This window comes from Epargyreus clarus, unplaced genomic scaffold (genome assembly GCF_041222505.1).
Source record: "Epargyreus clarus isolate Ecla_fem2 unplaced genomic scaffold, WU_Ecla_fem_2.2 ptg000010l, whole genome shotgun sequence".
Classification (NCBI taxonomy): domain Eukaryota; kingdom Metazoa; phylum Arthropoda; class Insecta; order Lepidoptera; family Hesperiidae; genus Epargyreus; species Epargyreus clarus.
In genome coordinates this window covers 5,037,942-5,056,908 of record NW_027332218.1, presented here as the reverse complement: position 1 = coordinate 5,056,908, position 18,967 = coordinate 5,037,942, and positions in this window count along the sequence as shown.

The following is an 18,967-nucleotide window of genomic DNA, read 5'->3' as shown; positions in this document are numbered from 1 at the left end:
ATATCAATAATGGACGTTTATAGAATTATTGCCAATTTTTTGATGTGGACGTTCGCTATCATCTTCAATTTTGGGATCAGATGCGTTTTTTCCTTCTAAAAACAGCTAAAGAGCGTTCATTTAGTTCTACTGATTCGTAGAGTCAAAACTATTCATGAACTCTAGACAGCTATAGTCAACCATATGTTATTTATGTCCTTCCTGGTATCAATCAAAGAAGCGGTCTTACCTTTGACGACTAGGTTGGAATGCCTCCTATGTGTCTCCTTACGCTGTGTGTCCACCAACCGCCGATACCGAGCCGATACCGATAATTAATGACGGCGCCGAAAGTAGCGTACATACATTTACTATAGCAGCTTGTCCACCGCACGTCCGTCACCCGAGCACTGTCATCCTGGCCGCCTATATTCCGAGTAGATCGGCGTGACCGCTAGATCGGTACCGAGTTTTTGACGGTCGATGTGCCGGCAATGTAAAACACATTGGAACTTGTCCATACACAGCCGTCACACGAGTGACAGCTGGAACGAAATAAACCGCCGATATCGGTCGCAGTGGACAAACTATCGCCGTCACGACATAATTAAAATCGGGCCGAAATTATCTCATTCTCGGTATCGGCTCGGTGACGGTGTTGTGGACAAACCGTCTGACAATCTTCAAAACAATACCGTTGTTAACCGTGCCTAACATTACCATTTTGGACATGCATCTGGAGTAGAACTACGAAGGTTTCTGGCTTATAGTTTCTCCAAACGTAATTATACTTAATCTAAATCATCATAAGGCATATTTCTTGCCGGGAATCGAACTTAGAGCACTCAACTGAAGGACCTTTAGTAATTATTACTTTAAATCAAATTTTATAATATTTTTTAAAAACTCACCTTATATACTATCAACTTTCCTAATCCATAACCGTTAACGCTTAATCCGACACATTCAAAGTGTCACAGCTAAATCTGTAAGAGTAAAAATATATCAAACGACTGTTATAAAAATAGGGTAACAAGTCTCTTGGCCTATTTTCTGTTATAATTTACAAAATATTTCTAATATTTATGTGTGTAACGGTAATAGCCTGATGTTTAGGAACTCGGCCTCTCATTCGGAGGTCCAAGGTTCAAATCACAAGCATCTCTGTCTTTTTGGAGTTATGCGTAAAAAATAATTATCACTTGCTTTATAGGGTGAAGGAAACTACGTAAAAAAATCTGCACGCCTGAAAGGTCTAAGTCAAAGTTCTCAAGGGTGGTGAAGTTAAGCAATTGACACTTGGCCATCGCGGTGGACTACGACCTAAAGCGCTCTTATTTTGAAACGAGACCCGTGCCCAGCAGGATGATAGTAAATGGTTTTCCTTCACTGTTGAAGTAAATCCTTCACTGGTGAAGGTGGTAGAACCCTTTGTGGTCCGACTCCGGTGGCACCACCGCCACACCTATTTCTACCTAATAACAGCAATGTTAAGCGCTGCTGTGTTCCGGTTTGAAGGGTGTGGTAAGGGAGACAGACTTTCCGAGGCGTTTCAGCTTAGTCCTCAGGGGTAGCGGCGCATCTGTGGCCGACCTCAGGTAGGAATATCTAATTCTATCTGGGGTTCATTACAGATGTCCATGGGCGGCAGTAGCCACTTACCACCAGGTGGACTGCATGCTCGTCTGCTACTCCTATATTATAAAAAATAAAAAAAAAGTATTTCTACCTAATAACAGCAATGTTAAGCGCTGCTGTGTTCCGGTTTGAAGGGTGTGGTAAGGGAGACAGACTTTCCGAGGCGTTTCAGCTTAGTCCTCAGGGGTAGCGGCGCATCTGTGGCCGACCTCAGGTAGGAATATCTAATTCTATCTGGGGTTCATTACAGATGTCCATGGGCGGCAGTAGCCACTTACCACCAGGTGGACTGCATGCTCGTCTGCTACTCCTATATTATAAAAAATAAAAAAAAAGTACAAATAACTGACGTAATTTCGAAAAATAATTTGCAAAACTTAGTGCCCAGAATATGATGCAGGACTTTGTGCCAATACGCTGTAACTTTCTAAAGTTACGAAATGTTTCACTTTCCAAAGTTAGGTAGACATATTACTTGAATATTAAAAATAAAATAATTATTATTTTAATAGTTTCGCTTTTGTCACGCCCACGCCATCTTTTAAAATACATAAAAAAATATTAGAGTAATTGGACTACTACTTAATTAGTCTACTACGCATCACAGATGGCGCTGTCACCATAATATTAAAATGGCACAAATATAGCATACTTTATAGAGCATACTACATATCTTACCTATTATTTTGATGAGATAGAAAGCGTGCCCAAAAACCAAATTCAAATGCAGTCACTGCAATAATTGTGTGCATGCCAAAAATAATTTCGTTTAATGGTAGATACAATTAACAACGTGTATGTAAACAGATAAATCAGACATACAGACATTTGCATTTTAATTGCTTTACTAGCTTTGGTCATTGGGTTTGCTTTATTTGCCTTGAGCCAGGGATGTGGTAAAACAATAGATTTTTAGAATAGTAGTAATTAATCGATTATTTTTTACAAACCGATTATTTTAAGAGAACCATCGGCATCACGCGGCCCTCGACCTAGAAGTTTATTTTTCGTCGTCAAATTTTAAATTCAATTTCAAAAATCGATTATACAAACAGAAATCGATTTATTATTAATCGATTTATTTTGAAGAAAGAAAACTCGACTAATAAACTCGATTTTTTGCTCGTTCTTACATCCCTATCTTAAGCTATAAATATCCGTTTATAGAAGCAACAAAAACCCATTGGATATATATTTTGGCTTCCTATACTACAGTAAGTATTTAGCTTTTTTGTAGGCTAAATGTAGACTTAGCGCTTTAGTAGCTACATTTTCATATATCCTTAACGCACATCCACCACAAGCTCGCGGAAAGTGAATTGGGTCCTCTACCAGTAGACCCCAGGTCGACCTCAGGCAGGCAGACATTTCAGCTATGAATTTAAATATCTGTTCCAAGACTTATTCATGAGAAATAAAAAAACTTAAATATACCACTGCAATTAATTGTATTTCAATCTATAGAGATAATCTTACAAACAAAGAAATTATGAAAGACATCATCATGTGAAATGATTAAATCAATAAACATAATCTAAGAAATAATAGGAAAATAACATTTAAGTACATTCAGACACTCGAATTTCATGAACTAGGTAGTAAACGTTAGTAGCTAACACATTAAAGAGTAAAATAAAACTTTTATGCGAAAACATCGGTAATGGTATGTTATTTTTAGTTTGGTAATAAAATAAATTGTTTGCGCTTTTAAACTGATACAGTATGTAGGTAATCAATTCTCACACGTCGCTGGCAGATTTCCTCTCTATAAATAGAATTCATTGCTGTGTGGTCAACGAGAAAATAATAAATAGGTAGATGCCTACTGCAACACATTTCTATTATGTTAGTCAAATAATTATAAATAATTTTAAAGGTGGTAGAACCTCTTGTGGTTCGACTCCGGAGGCACCACCACCACACCTATTTCTGCCTAATAACAGCAGTGTTAGGCACTGCCGTGTTCCGTTTTGAAGGGTGTGGTAAGGATGACAGACTTTTCCGAGGCGTTGCAGCTTAGTCCTCAGGGTAGCGGCGCATCTGTGGCTGACCTCAGGTAGGAATATCTAATTCTCTCTGGGGTTGATTACAGATGTCCATGGGCGGCAGTAGTCACTTACCATCAGGTGGACTGCATGCTCGACTGTTACTCCTATATTATAAAAAAAAATAGATCATAATCTACTAGAAAAATATTCTTACATATGTAAGCCACAGATAAGAATATTTTTCTTGTTTCAAAGGTGGTCAAACCTTCTATGGTTCGACTGCAGGAATCGATCCACAGAGGGTTCACATCACCGCCCCACCTATATCTGCCTAATATCGGCAGTGTTAAGCGCTGCTGTGTTCTGGTTCGTGTGGCAAGGAAGACAATGACATACTTTTCCGAGGCATTCCAGCTTGAATCTCAGGGGTAACGGCACATCTATGGCCAACCTCAGAGGGGAATCTAATATAATCGGGGATTGATTATAGAAGTCCATGGGCGGAAGTAGCCGCGTACGGTCAACAATCTATGCGGTCCATAATACTTTGACCCGTTAATCAATTTATGCTTTAATAGGCATTAGGCGAAGCATTGGATGGATTGATTATTAATAACGGACATTTTGAAGATAGCTGTGTATGTTGGATAGATTATAAAACGTCTATACTTTTCAAAAAGTTTTACCTACGAAACATAGTCAAATCATGGATGAACAAACATTAAAAAAAAACACACAAGACAATGGAGCATTTATCAAAATTATTAACCAAGTCTTAACAAGTTATAACGCCGGATTCATATAAAAATATTAACAGCACTCGCCCGTTTGCGGTAAATAAATCAAAATAATTGCTCTGAAAAAGCTTGTTTTGATTCAAAAAACAAAGTGACGACGCACCGAAGTGCCGCCGGAGATTTGCATAGATATGATTTCGCGCCAACAAATGTAAATACCTAGCTATGTTTGCATTTCGTGTAAACGCTTCGTGGATTTTACTAGCGTTTTACGTCATAGTACAGAAATAGTATTTAACGTCATAGTATTTAAAAACGGAATCCTTATAAAACTTATGTGTCTACCTCTGTAGCAATGGGCCACCGCCACACCTATTTCTGCCTCATAACAGCAGTGTAAGGCGCTGCTGTGTTCCGGTTTGAAGGATGTGGTAAGGGAGACAGGTTTTTCCGACGCGTTCCAGCTTAGTCCTCATGGGTAACGGCGCATCGGTGGCCGACCTCAGGTAGGAATATCTAATCCTATCTGGGGTTGATTACAGATGTCCATGGGCGGCAGTAGCCACTTACCATCAGGTGGACTGTATGCTAATCTGCTACTCCTATATGATAAAAAAGATACTTAAGTTATGTGTGCATTAGAAATTAATTATCATTTGCTATAACGGTTACGGAAAATATCATGAGGTTGAGATGTAAAAACAGATAGACATCTCGTCGACCGATTACTGTCCCACTGCTGGGCAAGATCGCCTCTCGAGTGAGAAGGTTCAGGACCTAGTCCACCGCCCTGGCTAAGGGCTCGAACACAAAACTGCGATGCGACGCGATGCGAATTCGCAACGCAGAAAATTGCGATGCGAATTGCTGCGATGCGATATCGTGCGGCGTAGCGTCTCTCAGGGTGACGAACAACAACAACCACTGTGCGATGCGAATCAATTCGCAAGTTCTTGCGATGCGTCGAGGGAGCTCGCAGATTTTTGCGATGCGACGTCGCATCGCAGTTTTGTGTACGAACCCTAAGGGCGGATTGGTAGACTTCACATGCCCTCGAAAACTTTTTTAAAAAGCAAGCATGTAGATTTCCCGTCGATGTTTTCCTCGTTGTTGTCCACCGTTGAAGCTTGAATCAGGTGCCTGGGATTCAACCTTGGATCCCTGGATTGAGCGGCTGTGTTTTGAGCCGTCTATTCCACCAGGCTATGTTACGGAAATACTAAACAAAAATACTTGAAAATTTGTAAAAGCAACAAGCGAGCTTTAGGTCCACTCTTTTTCATTGTTCTGTATATTATACTCGTATATGGTATGTAGTATCAGGTGTTTATGTTATTTAGCTATTTCAGTGTTGTAAGCCGTGCCTGAACGTACCTACCTCGTCGTCTATTTCAGTCCCTAACTTTGTTGCACATCTTGCGTTCAACATTCTTAAAGGGTTGGACCCCATTTATTCGCAACTAACGCGTACCCTAGAACGTTTTCTTTTCGAGATATAAAACTGCCTCAATAGATGTGTTCCTCTAATAAACTTGGTACTTGCTAACTTTGGACTGCAAGTCGTTACGACAGACCTACTTTTATGCCCGAAACTCACATAGTTTATGTATTTGTACTGTAATCAGATTAGTATTGTCTTCACATAAAGACTATTTATAACCGTATATATTTAACCTTAAGACCGTACCTATATTTTTATTACATAATTATAACGTCATTCAGTTATTTAAATGATATTAAAAATCTTATTTAAAAAGAATAACTAAATTAAATTTCATCCGGTAACATGAGGGTTATCCCTAAAGCCCTATGTTTCCTATTCTGTAGTGAGAACCATACACCATATTTATTAACAAGAGGCCGTTCATGGCGTAATAATAATAAATACATCTACGGGATACTTTATGTCTGGTGTACTGTAAAGATTTTGTCCATTCGAAGCGAGGCCTTTAAAAAGAAGACGAATGAAAATATTTTGCTTAATAAAGTCATATTTTATGAAGCATTTATAAAAAATATGTAGGTAAAGGAGATAAATTAAGTCGCTATCGCAATATAGAAACAACGTAAAGAATATGTTCGAAAAAAAATTAAAAAGTTTGTCACGCGTGTGTTCCACATCTAAAGGCCAGCGTGGTGGACTTCAGCCTATATAATGTTGGGAGACCATTGCCCAGCTACAGACTGTCTCACTGATAAAGGGTTAATGATGAACTTGTTGCGTAAATTAATAATTTAACATAATTGACTTTAAAAGAGGAGTGGGGAGTATTTTTTAATAATTTTACACATACTTTTATCAACACTTACAAAAATTAGGTCTTAGGTTTAAATTCCAGGCACTCACCTCTGATTTTTCAGTTATGTGCGTATTAGAAGTTAATTGTCACTTATTTAAACGGTGAAGGAAAACATCGTGAGGAAGTTTTCCATACCTGAAAAATCTAAAAAATAGTATGGCCTAATAAAATAATATTGCCTTATCCTTCTCATTGAAAGACCCGTCCCAGCAGTGGGACATTTAATAGGTTGATGATGATATCTATCACCAAAGAGAATGTAATCACTACGTGTAGCGATGTTAGCAACCCAGTGGTCAACTACCTTTAAACGCAGAAGTAACTTCAACGTATTGGATGGGCTACAGCGTGGTATATGCTCCACATATTGATTGCTTGATTCATTTGGACTCAGAATGAGGACAAATACTTTAAAGAAATAATTGACCTTCAATATTGGGAGACATAAGACTTAAAAGATATTGTAGCTCTGTGATAGCCTAGGGGTTAATAAACTCGGCCTCTTGATCGAGGGAGGAAAACTTCGTGAGGAAACCTGCATAACTGAGAAATCTAAAAAAAAAGTTTTGAGAATTATGTGAAGTCTACCAATTGGCACTTGGCCAACGAGGTGGACTATGGCCTAATCCTTCTCATTCTGAGAGGAGTGCCCAGCAGTGGGTCAATAATGGGTTAATGATGATGATGTATCTCTGTAGATTGCTATATACTGCACAATGAATTTGTAGTGTCACGAAATGCAGTGCTGTATTTTATTTTCAACAATATATAGTAAGTCAATAACGATCCAACTGAGCCTTATAAGTTTATTTATAAGTGTGTGATCGACTACAGATAGAAAATTTTCAGGTTGATAATAATATGTTAACAATACTTCAATTTTAATTCTTAAAACAACATAAAATCTACTATGTATGTCAAGGATCTCTTGTAAAAATTGTCATTTTCATCTGCAATTGTAATTACATACTAATCCAATATTTTTAACTAAATAAATATGTGTTACAAGTTACTACTTTCTTCTCTGCAGTTCAAATAAAACTGTGTTCTGAGATGACAAAGCATCAAAAAAGATTTACAACGGACATGCGGCCACATGTTGTCTGTCATATTTCATGATACATTTTATATTTGATCTTTGACAAAGAAACGAATACAACAAAGCGACAGACGAAGAGAAAATAAAAACGTTGCATCTTCCTATATTTTCCAGAAGAAGTAGAATTTTCTACTTCTTTTTTAATTTAATTTATACGTGTTATCTACTTGTATCTTACAGCGGTAGTAACAACTTATAACATAATAAATTGTATGCTCGTTTCCTTAATTTTATAAAAAAAGTGTTTGCCTCCAAAGCCAAGGTAAAACAGTTTAACTATAGAACTCGTAAACAACTACAGCGGATATTAATTGTTTCTTTCAAACTTATTATGACTGCAGCTCAAACATTTTTTTGAAATGCAAAGCGTAAAATACCAATGATGTTGTATAATATAGATGGGTTACGTGCCCACTAAATAACTCGAAAAATGAAAGAACCGAGAGCGCAATAACACACACAAGCACATTTTCCATTTTACTTACATGTTACTACATACAGTTACGTAATCTTGGCGGACCAAACAAGAAAAATAATTAAAATATAATAATGTTCTCATTTACTTGCGATTTCATGAAGCTTCTTTATTTTTGAATAATTTGTGCATTTAAGTATTATACAAGAAGGCATTTTGTAGCTTACAAGACTAAAATAATGACGTTTAACGTATACAGTGACATACGTGTCAATTACAACGCCGCGCGAGAGCGACTGGATTCAACTTACACCAATTGGTGTATTTTGTATGTTTCAAGTTTTGCCCGCTAGTATCTCATCTTTAGGTATTACATCTATGTAAAAAAACTAACGCCCGATCTATCACCGTCGTCATCAAGGCCACTGCGCGGGCGGCGCGGGGAAGGCATATTTCTGTCCGCCATTACGCAACGCCATCTTTTTTAAACTTTCGTTCGCATTTCAAAATCGATAATTAACGGTAGTTCCGTTTCCGTGTCAGCTGTTGACGAGTCTGTAGATTAAACGAAACATATGTATTTGTGTATTTGTTTTATCTAAAATACAGAGGAGTGGAACGATGAAGTGGCTCTGACAAAATATTGACAACAGACAAGCTTCACTAGAATCCACTACTACACAGGAAAAACAATAATTTATGACGTTTTCTTCACCCGTTCGCCACGCTGGGTTATAAGATCTTTCCCCGGACAATCATGCCCTAAAGATAATGAAATTAGATTTTTGTCATAGGTAATGTTTATGTATTCTTTGTTTTGAACTAGAGATATGGACTAGAGATCTGGTGCGATATTAAGAGAAACTATACAATTGATCATAGGTGAATTTCTGCTAATGAGATGAAGTTTCTGAAATGCTTATAGTATCTCTACCTTACCTTAACTTATTCAAGCAATAGTCCTACCACTTTTGTTGTCAACACAAAGGAAATTAATAAGAGTATAAATACAATTCCATCATAACAGTATAAATAATCTAAAGTAAACACGTAGACAATAATGATTTATTCCGCATGTTTAGTTTATAAGATAACGCGAATCTAATAATAATTAACCATTGGATGCCAACAGTGCTAAACGCCTACGATCGGATAGCCAATGACGTCATCAGCGTGGGAACACATGAATACATTATCTGTTAATCTCTAGATCATACTTGATTTTTGCAATTCCGATGTCTGGAATAATCTATAGCAACCTCAATCATGTTTTCCAATTCAGATGGTAATGACAGCGAATGAAATGTATTTGTTTTATACAGACATTGCATACACTTTAATATTATCTTTAACAACACCAGGGCGGCAGTTTTTAGGTGGACGGCAACTCATCTTTTTCGTTATATAAGGTGTATTTTCTATAGGAAAAGCTTTATACTTATTTTGCGTTCCTGGGTTAGGTTAGTTTAGGTTCGTTTAGGGAACAACTAGCTTTAGAGAGATACATTACAGAAAATATGAATGGAGTCCTTGAGAACATATAGTCCTTATGCCAAATAGTTAGCAGATTGAGGTCAGAACCCAAAATGATGATGAATGAATGATGATGATGATGACGTATTTTTGCCGACTAATTCGTATACTTACACTTATTTTGAAATCACCATTATATTTTCAAACGATTCAAAAACGATTTTACAAGAATTTTTCGGCGTCTCTCGATAAATGCAAATCGAACAAGCGGAGCCGGGCACATTACTAGTAAGATATTTTATAGCGAATGAAAACTTTAAAACACTGTTACTCCCCGATAAAGGGATTTGCATTTCAAGTAATATTAATAAACACTGCATTTTTATAATCCATACGAGGAAATTGCTTCATAAATTTGAGAGAATAAAATTGAATAGAATTATGGCAGCCATATTATGATATCCTTACCGCTTCCCCTATTTAGTATTCATGCCGTGTGAGTCGTTTTTACGAATATTCGTTATACCAAGACATTATGAGAATAAAGATTTGCCACCCATTCTAACCACAATTCAGGTTGTAAGATTTTGGTTTCTTCGAAAATTTTTGGATGAGATTTTTTTGGAAGATAAAAGTACACGCAGTACACATGATGATCAGTGGCCACTGCCGCCCATAGACATGTGTAACTTCTAAGCCTAAGATTAGTCACCGATCTGAGGACTAAGTTGAAACGCCTCGAATAAGCAAATATCTCCAAAGGTACAAGTCCCCTTTCAGAATAGAAAGGGTTTATAATCACCATGCTGGCTAAAATTTCACAATAAATTCACTTTTCACTACTTCACGGAGAACTTCAATAGATAATACGCATTAATACTCTTCCACTTACACGTCTAATGCTACGTGAGTGATGAATGTGGCACAAATATTACGAATGACGGGTTGACGGCTGTCTACACCTTCGTCAAACTTTAGCCGAACTTGAGCTCTTCCGTAAATCGCCCGTTCAACTTACAAATATGAGGGTTAAGGTATCTTGGTTTCAGAACCGATCAACCACATAACTATAAATATTCGTGCTATAGTATAACTATAGTATCTACAAGAAAGAAGGTTTCGAAGGTGGTAGAACACTTTGTGGTTCGACTCCGGCGGCACCACCGCCACACCTATTTCTACCTACTGCTGTTAGCAGTGTTAGGCGCTGCTGTGTTCCGTTTTGAAGGGTGTGGTAAGTGAGACAGACTTTTCCGAGGCGTTCCAGCTTAGTCCTCAGGGGTAGCGGCGCATCTGTGGCCGACCTCAGGTAAGAATATCTAATTCTATCTGGGGTTGATTACAGATGTCCATGGGCGGCAGTAGCCACTTACCATCAGGTTGACTGCATGCTCGTCTGCTACTCCCATATTATAAAAAAAAAGAAAATGATGACGTCTGAATGAACGAAAAGAATTCGACGCTGGAAAGACGACCGCCATACCTACTTCTGACAAATAACAATAATGTTAAGCGATACTATGTTCCGCTTTGAAGGTGGCATGTTAAGGGAGATTTACATATCCGAAGCGATCCAACTTAGTTTTGATCCGTTATCTGGGGTTCATTACAAACGTTCATAGACGGTAGTAGCCACATGCCATCAGATGGACTGCGTGTTCGTTTGCCATTTCTATTGTAAAAAACATTATATGTACCATATTTACTTGTCGACAGGGCCGGATTTAGAGGTCTAGAGGCCTTGGAGCAACAAAGGAGTGGAGGCCCCCTGGCCCCAAATTATTTTCCGAATAAAATGAACAATTTTTTCAGTTGAGTTTTTCAATAGATATTTTATTGTGAAACGCAGGTACATTCTTCTAGTATTCATGTTTGTACAAAGTACTGTAGATAAAGGTAAAAGAGCGAAAAAAAATATCAAAAAAAAAATTTTTTTTTTACTAGTGTTTTAATAAGGTTAATGGGGATTTGTGAACCTTTTCAAAACTTTTCCTCATATCCCCATCATGGGCATCAATGGGGATGACGGAACCAAAAGTTTCATAATCCCCATTGATGGGGATTTCCAATGGGGATTTGTGGAATAAGCCTTTATTAGTCGGAAATAAAAAAAAATCCGACGTCTTTATTGTGGGGGGCCCTCTTTTGTGGAGGCCGCCCCGGTTGCCCTCCCTTAAATCCGGCCCTGCCTGTTGAAGTTGTAATTGTGTTGTTTACCACAATATAAATGGCAAGCAAAAAATGGCAGCATGTTATAAAAATTGTAATTGTATTCCGTGGAGAGTACGAATCGTATATTTTTTAGCGTGCACCCAGTGATCGTATTTCTAGCATCGTTAAATCTGCCGTCGGGTCGACCTCGTATTCTGCAGACGATTTTATTCATAGATGTTGTTGTTTACGCCACGTTTATTCGATTTATCTGTGAAATTTATCTACTGAATTTTAATGAAAGTTTTATGAGGCTCTGTTATTTTTTTTTATCTGTTCATATTTACATACTTTAGCTCACTGATCACGAAATGTTTCATTATTAAGTAATTGCATATAACTACATCATGTGAAACTAAATGGTAGATACATAGATTAGTAAAGATACTTCGTCGCCTTAAAATTGAACAAACGGCTTATTAGTAAGTTCTTTTTTTGAATTCTTGACAAATAAAAACATTTTTAGAGAAAATTTACGAATAAATAACTAATACTGCGTAATTTACATAATAAATAACTAAGTATTTCAAATATTTTAGGGACATTTTAGCATGGAGACGTGGCAAAACTTTTTTACGCAACTATTTCAATTCTCAAAACTGGGTACATTTTCTTGTTAGGAGTGAGTAATCTTTACTAATCTATGGGTATATAATGGCAGATATGGTACTACTTGCATCTATTTCTAGGTGGTGGAATCCAATCCCACCCTTAATTCTGCCTTCTAGCTATATCAAGTGGTGTTGGTTTTGGATGTGAAACGTGTGATAAGTCCGTGGACTAACTTCTTTGCAAAAGTAAACTGTCAATGACCTTAGAGTAACAAAAAAATAATTTCTATCAGAAATTGGCTAAATTACTTATGCACATTAGACACATTCACAAAATATCAAGTACAACAGATTCACAATCGTGAGCTATCATTACTCTACGAAAAATTTTTGATGAAATATATGTTATTGAATTATGAAATCCTAAAAAATAACCTAAGTTTCTCATATTTTTATATTTTTATATGAGAAACTTCAACAAAAAATCACGTATGAGACGGTATGTGTTATTACGACTTTGACTTAAAAAAATATAACTATGTTTTAAAATATCAATATTTGAATCCGCTGGATTAATATTTCACTTTCCGATGTAGTCTACTCTTTCAGTTAGTTCGAAAAATTGTTTTAACGCTCCCATAGACAGAATGCTTTATTTATTTCCGCCATCCACTACCCTTTATTTACTGAGGGGATTATTTCTGAAAAAGCAAGCCAGTGAACGGGAAAGGTTTAAAATTTCCATTACCGACTTGCCTGATGAACAGACGGTGGACTACAGGCGACAAAGGAAACCTCGCTGAAGGAATTAACAAATTACAAGAATATGAGTTTAAATGTACAATCCAATTTTAATGATACCAGACAAAAAAATTAAAGTCCTTTTTTTGAAAACTACAGGAGAATGCCCATTGTTGGTACTGATTTTTCTCATGCGTCTAAATGAAAGTAATATTAATTTTTTTTTTTTTTTTTACATAGTTTGTCGATAAGAATAGTTTCTTTGAACAGGGGATTCCATTTAAGATAAAATACGACGAAATGTTGATTGTTGTTCTTAAAAATTACAATGGCGGTATTTTATACTCGGAATTCATTATTTCAGGTTTTTAGGATTATTTTAGGTTTTTTTACCTACTACCTTTAAAAGTAAATGGAATATGTTAATCGAACTACATTATAGGTACCTACTATCAGTTAAAACCGACCATCTGTCTATTGTCGGATATTTTCGATTTTGAGGTTATGTAACATTTCGGTAAATAACTTCAGAACCCGGGTGCTGATCTAAAAAATAATTATTTGTGGTAGTATTTGGTTAATTATACATCTTCCACAACAAGTTTCAATTTGATGCAACTCTGGACGGCGGTCCATACTTTCATGGGCATTGTCCTTCATGACTAGTACGACGTTATTCTTGTATTACAGCTCTTTTTTCACGAACTCATTTTAAGACATATATTATTTTTCTTGTGATTAGCAAAATATGAAAGGCACAATACCCTGCACATTTTGTCTCTAAATGTTCTCTCTCCGGCCAGCCTCTAGTTTTTTTGTAATATTGAAATAGAAAACGAGCATGCAATCCACCTTATTAAGTTGCTCCTGCCGTTCAAGGACATAAGTAAATAATCAGCCGCCGATAAGATTAGACAATTCGAGGTTGGTTACAGATTTGCTACCCCTAAAACTAAGTTAAAACACCTTGTTTAAGTATTAAAACCGGAACACAACATCGCTTAACACTACTAAGCAGAAATAGGTAGGTATGGTGGTGGCGGCTCCGGGGTTGAACCACAGAGAGTTCTACTGACTTCAAACAGCAGTTGCTCTGCCTCTGAGAACTAAGTTGAAACTCCTCAGATTAGTGTCTCTCGATACCCCTCAAACATGATTAATAAGTTTTGATCGCAAGTCGCTTCTCGTTACCTGTTCGCTATAAAACAATCCCCCGGCGTGCTCCGATCCAATTTCAATGCAGTGTCGACGCCAAATAGTCGTAGACTTAGCTTAATCAAGCCTTGGAAAAGCTTGCTAGTCTGGGTCCGTACCCACTACCGTTACCGTAACTACCGTTAGTTGAAAGGAAAAAAGACTTGCTGGCTACATAATAGAAGGAAAAACTTGTTCTTTTTTAGGGTTCCCTACATAGCATAAAAACGGTGAACTACGAAAGCCCACTGCGATAACCAAATGCGGATTAGTAGTTCTTAAAAAACCCGTAACAAAAAAATCTGATGTCAGTAATCCGTAAAGTGAGTAAAAATTGTTAAAGAAAATTTGTTCGCTAATTTCGATCTATTTTCATTATTAACTTTTTTTAATTTTGATTCAATAGCAAACAGTTAAGAGACCACAGTTGTACATAATTTTTTTGAGACCTATATGGTCTCTGGTATGTTTTTTATAAATTACTATAATTACTTATAAAATTGCTGTTCTTAACATTTGTTTGTAGACATTATTATGTAGATATCGCAAGTATTAGGTAGTTACTATGTAATGTAATAAGATCCAGTACGATCTAAATTGATTAACACTAATGAAGTAATCTGAGAGCCTGATATCAGTGGCAAACATCAATAGTACAAATTTGTTGATTAATTGACTTACCTACAACACTGATTTTACAATATGTATGTAGATGAATCAAAGTTAGTAATTGGGGACACTGTAGGTCTACTGACGAAGGCCCGTCAAAAATTGGTGACTGCTGAATCGGTTTAAATATTATTAAGAGTATGAAAAATATGAGCTATTTTTGTCGACTTTACGAGGCCTAAAGTTCGAAGGATCCTTTATTTTGGTGAACTTATTTCAAAGACATTATTATTTTTATAGCTAATTATTTTTTGTTTATGCCGATATATTTCCTAAGAGCGGAAAAAGGAGGAAACTAAAAAATAATTGATATGTAGTTGGTAGTCAAAATAAAGTTGAGAACTTCTAATCAACTTAACAAAAATAACATTTTCGACCAATAAATAAATTTATGATAGCGCCTACAAGCCCACAATAGCCATATTTTGTGAAATCAATTTTGAAATTACTGTTCTTTAGGCGCAGTTTTAATTTTCTATTTCTATTTTTTTCTACATAAGTTCATCATTGTGAATAGGGTGTGGTTTAAGGTACTGGGGATTTTACAACTAGAGACAATAGACTTTACAAGGTAATAAATGTTTAAAGATAGGGTTAACCGTAAATCCAGTCAAATTACACCTATTTATTGTTTATGAGGGTGATAACTTGCTACGAGGTGATTAATTTATCCCCCGCCATTATTTCGTAAGATAATAACATTAATTAAGGCGTTACAGACTATTTGGGAAATCAACTATGTCTGTACCGTCTATGAGTATCTATAATCTTTAAATGAAACGTTATTCCCCGTAGAAGTAAATTCTTATCAAGGAACGTCTTATCAAGGCAGCATTGTCTTACTACTCTTCAAATCAGAATACATAAAGAAAAACATTCGCTATTTTTGGAATTTTGATATGTCATCTACTAATGAAGCTGACTGTACATTAAACGTAAACAATGTGCAACATCTAATATTTGACATTTTTATCGCTCAATTTCAATTGTACAGTGTACACTACTTATTGATCTGTAAATTCAAAATATCTGAATTTTGTGTGATTCACAATACAAACGTTATTCCTCTTAAAATGTAGAAACACATCGAGCAATATTAAAGGGGATCTCACAACAGTGCTGGAACGATTATATTCCGAGGCACGCGGTAGCTTCGCAAGCCGATTACGAGCGCGTTCCATTGTGCACAGCGCTGTGCAGTGTGCAGTGCTATTTACTGTCACTGTGCTCAGGAAACTGCAAAATAAGCATATCCATGTATGTTTTTTCTGAACACAGAAGGCAAACTTAGATACTCAACCAGACAAATCTGTATACGATGAATTAACGATTCTGTTGTGACATTCCGAGGCATGGTAGCTTTGCAAGCCGATTACTGCGCGTTCCATTGTGCACAGCGCTGTGCACTGTGCTATTTACTGCTATCACTGTGCTCAGACTGAAAAATATGCATATCCATATTTGTTTTCTCTGAACATTGAAGATTCGAGCTTCGACACTCAACCAGACAAATCTGTACACGAATTAGGAATTTTGTTCTGACATTGTGTGTGCGTGTTTCTACAAGAGAAATCCGAGCGTAGAGTAATCATTTTCATTTTGTTGTGTTCCCAGTTTTTACGAAATATTTTTATCTTACGAGTAACTTTACAAAACATAACAAGTTTTTTTTTATTTAATGTAAAATATTAGGATACCTATTTATTCTTAATATATAAAGATGAATGTTTGTCTGTATGTCCTTTATAAAATCGTAAACTATGCATTTGATCATGTGATGATCTTTAGCAAAGTTGTTGTGCATGAACCTACGAAGGTGTCCGAGTTGGTACGAGCAATTTTCAACAGATGGCACCACCTTCAAATCTATTTTAATTATATTAGCAGGGCACAGCATATAAAAATATAAATACATATCGGTCAAGATGCAGTTATTCCTACTCATACCATACCATACCTTTTTATACAATATTAGAAAATTAAACAGGATCTCACGTCAGCGCTAATGAAGCGATCATATTTCGAATGCCGCTGTTCGTTAACTTCGCAAGCCGATTATGAGCGCGTTCCACTGTGCACAGCGCTGTGCAGTGTGACTTAACGCATGTATTCTTTGTGTTATTATATGCGTTTCTGTGTCATCATTTATACTTGACGGCTACAATAATTGCACTCATACCATACATTTTCATATGATTTTAGAAAATGAAACGGATCTCACGTCAGCGCTACTGAAGCGATCATATTTCGAATGCCGCTGTTCGTTAACTTCGCAAGCCGATTATAAGCGCGTTCCACTGTGCAAAGCGCTGTGCACTGGGCAAAGCGACTTAATGGTACCGCTCTGTTTGAAAACTTTATTGTTGTGCATCTTTTTATCGCATATTTTGTCTCTATAGTTTAAAAACCGTTATATGTTCTAATAATATTTTAATATACAAAACAAATAAAATAATATATACCTAGAGGTCTTAATTTTTATGTTATGTTTGCTGCAAATAATTTTCTTGTAATAACATATTATTTAATATAGATTTTATTAAAGTTACTTTACTTCTTACAATTATCAAAATGCTATGAATGAATGCTAGAAACTTTCTTGTGGTGTATTTTCTTTATAGTAATTCAGTGAATAAATAGCAATTCTAACACCAGAGCATTTAAATTGAAACGTATAATAACGTAGGTATTTCAGTATTTTATTTGTCATATTTCATATTTCCCGGCTTATAGCAAGTTTCAAAGCCGATTAAGGCCATAAAAATCTATTGTTGAAACTGATGTGATTCTCAGCTGTATATTCGCTAAAATTCGTTAATTTATTTTAAGTCGTTAAATGCACAATACTTCATGATATCAATATATCCATATAGAAGACTATAATAATGCTAAATACATTAACGAGCTAACCTCACCTAACCTAACTTAATCTACTGATATTGTACGTGTCACATACAATACACGGTACTGGCCGTGACAACAAAATCATATTGCTCTATACAATGTGCATGAAGGTATGAACGTGGTATGAACGTATTTTTCTCTTCAGTAACACGACCGCCCAGACACAGAGCGTTCCTATTGAATTTTGTCTGACACGACACGTTGAATGTCTGTAGGATATAAATGGATCCTAATTCTGTTAGTCCAAATGGACAGTAGGAAATCCTACTATCTGTTCTGTTTGTGTATACAGAAACCTAAATTCGAGAATTTCCAGATACATTTTCAGCCAAACATATGGTATCGGCTCTCAATCATGTATTTTGCAGCAAGAACCATAGCGACTACAAACCTTTTTGCTTCCACGAGCTGTGAAACCGAACAGCTGCATTGAAACAACGGAATACTTAGATCTCTTGACAAAAACAATTTGAGTACAATTTGATTCAAGATACTACGTAGTTACTACGATTACATTTAAGAATATTGGTTTGTTATGCAATAGGTACATATAGGCCCATAAAAACAAATTAAGTATGTACCTTTTTCAATAATAAAAATATAATACTAATTTTACTAAAGTTAATCGAAAGCAAACTAAATTACATTATGTTCCACGTTCAACGTTTCGATTCCTAGTATTTTAGATGAACTATTGTACACGTAGGTCTGAGGATAAAATCCTAGGCACCTCTAATTTTTTTTAATTATGTGCGTATTAGCAATTAATTATCGCGTGCTTAAGACGCTGAAGGAAAACATCGTGAGGAAACCTACATACCTGAGAGATATAAGAAAAAAATCTCAAAAGTATGTGAAGTCTACCAATACGTACTTGGCCAGTGCGGTGGACTATGGCCTAATCCTTAGAGAATTAAACCAATAATCATGTAAGGCCAAATCCTTCCCATTCTAACATGAGACCCCTGCCCAATAGTGGGGCAATAATGGGTTGATAACAACATGTAGAAATGTTATGGAAATAAAAAAGCGTTAACTATAACACCTATCTATCTAACATTTCCAGTA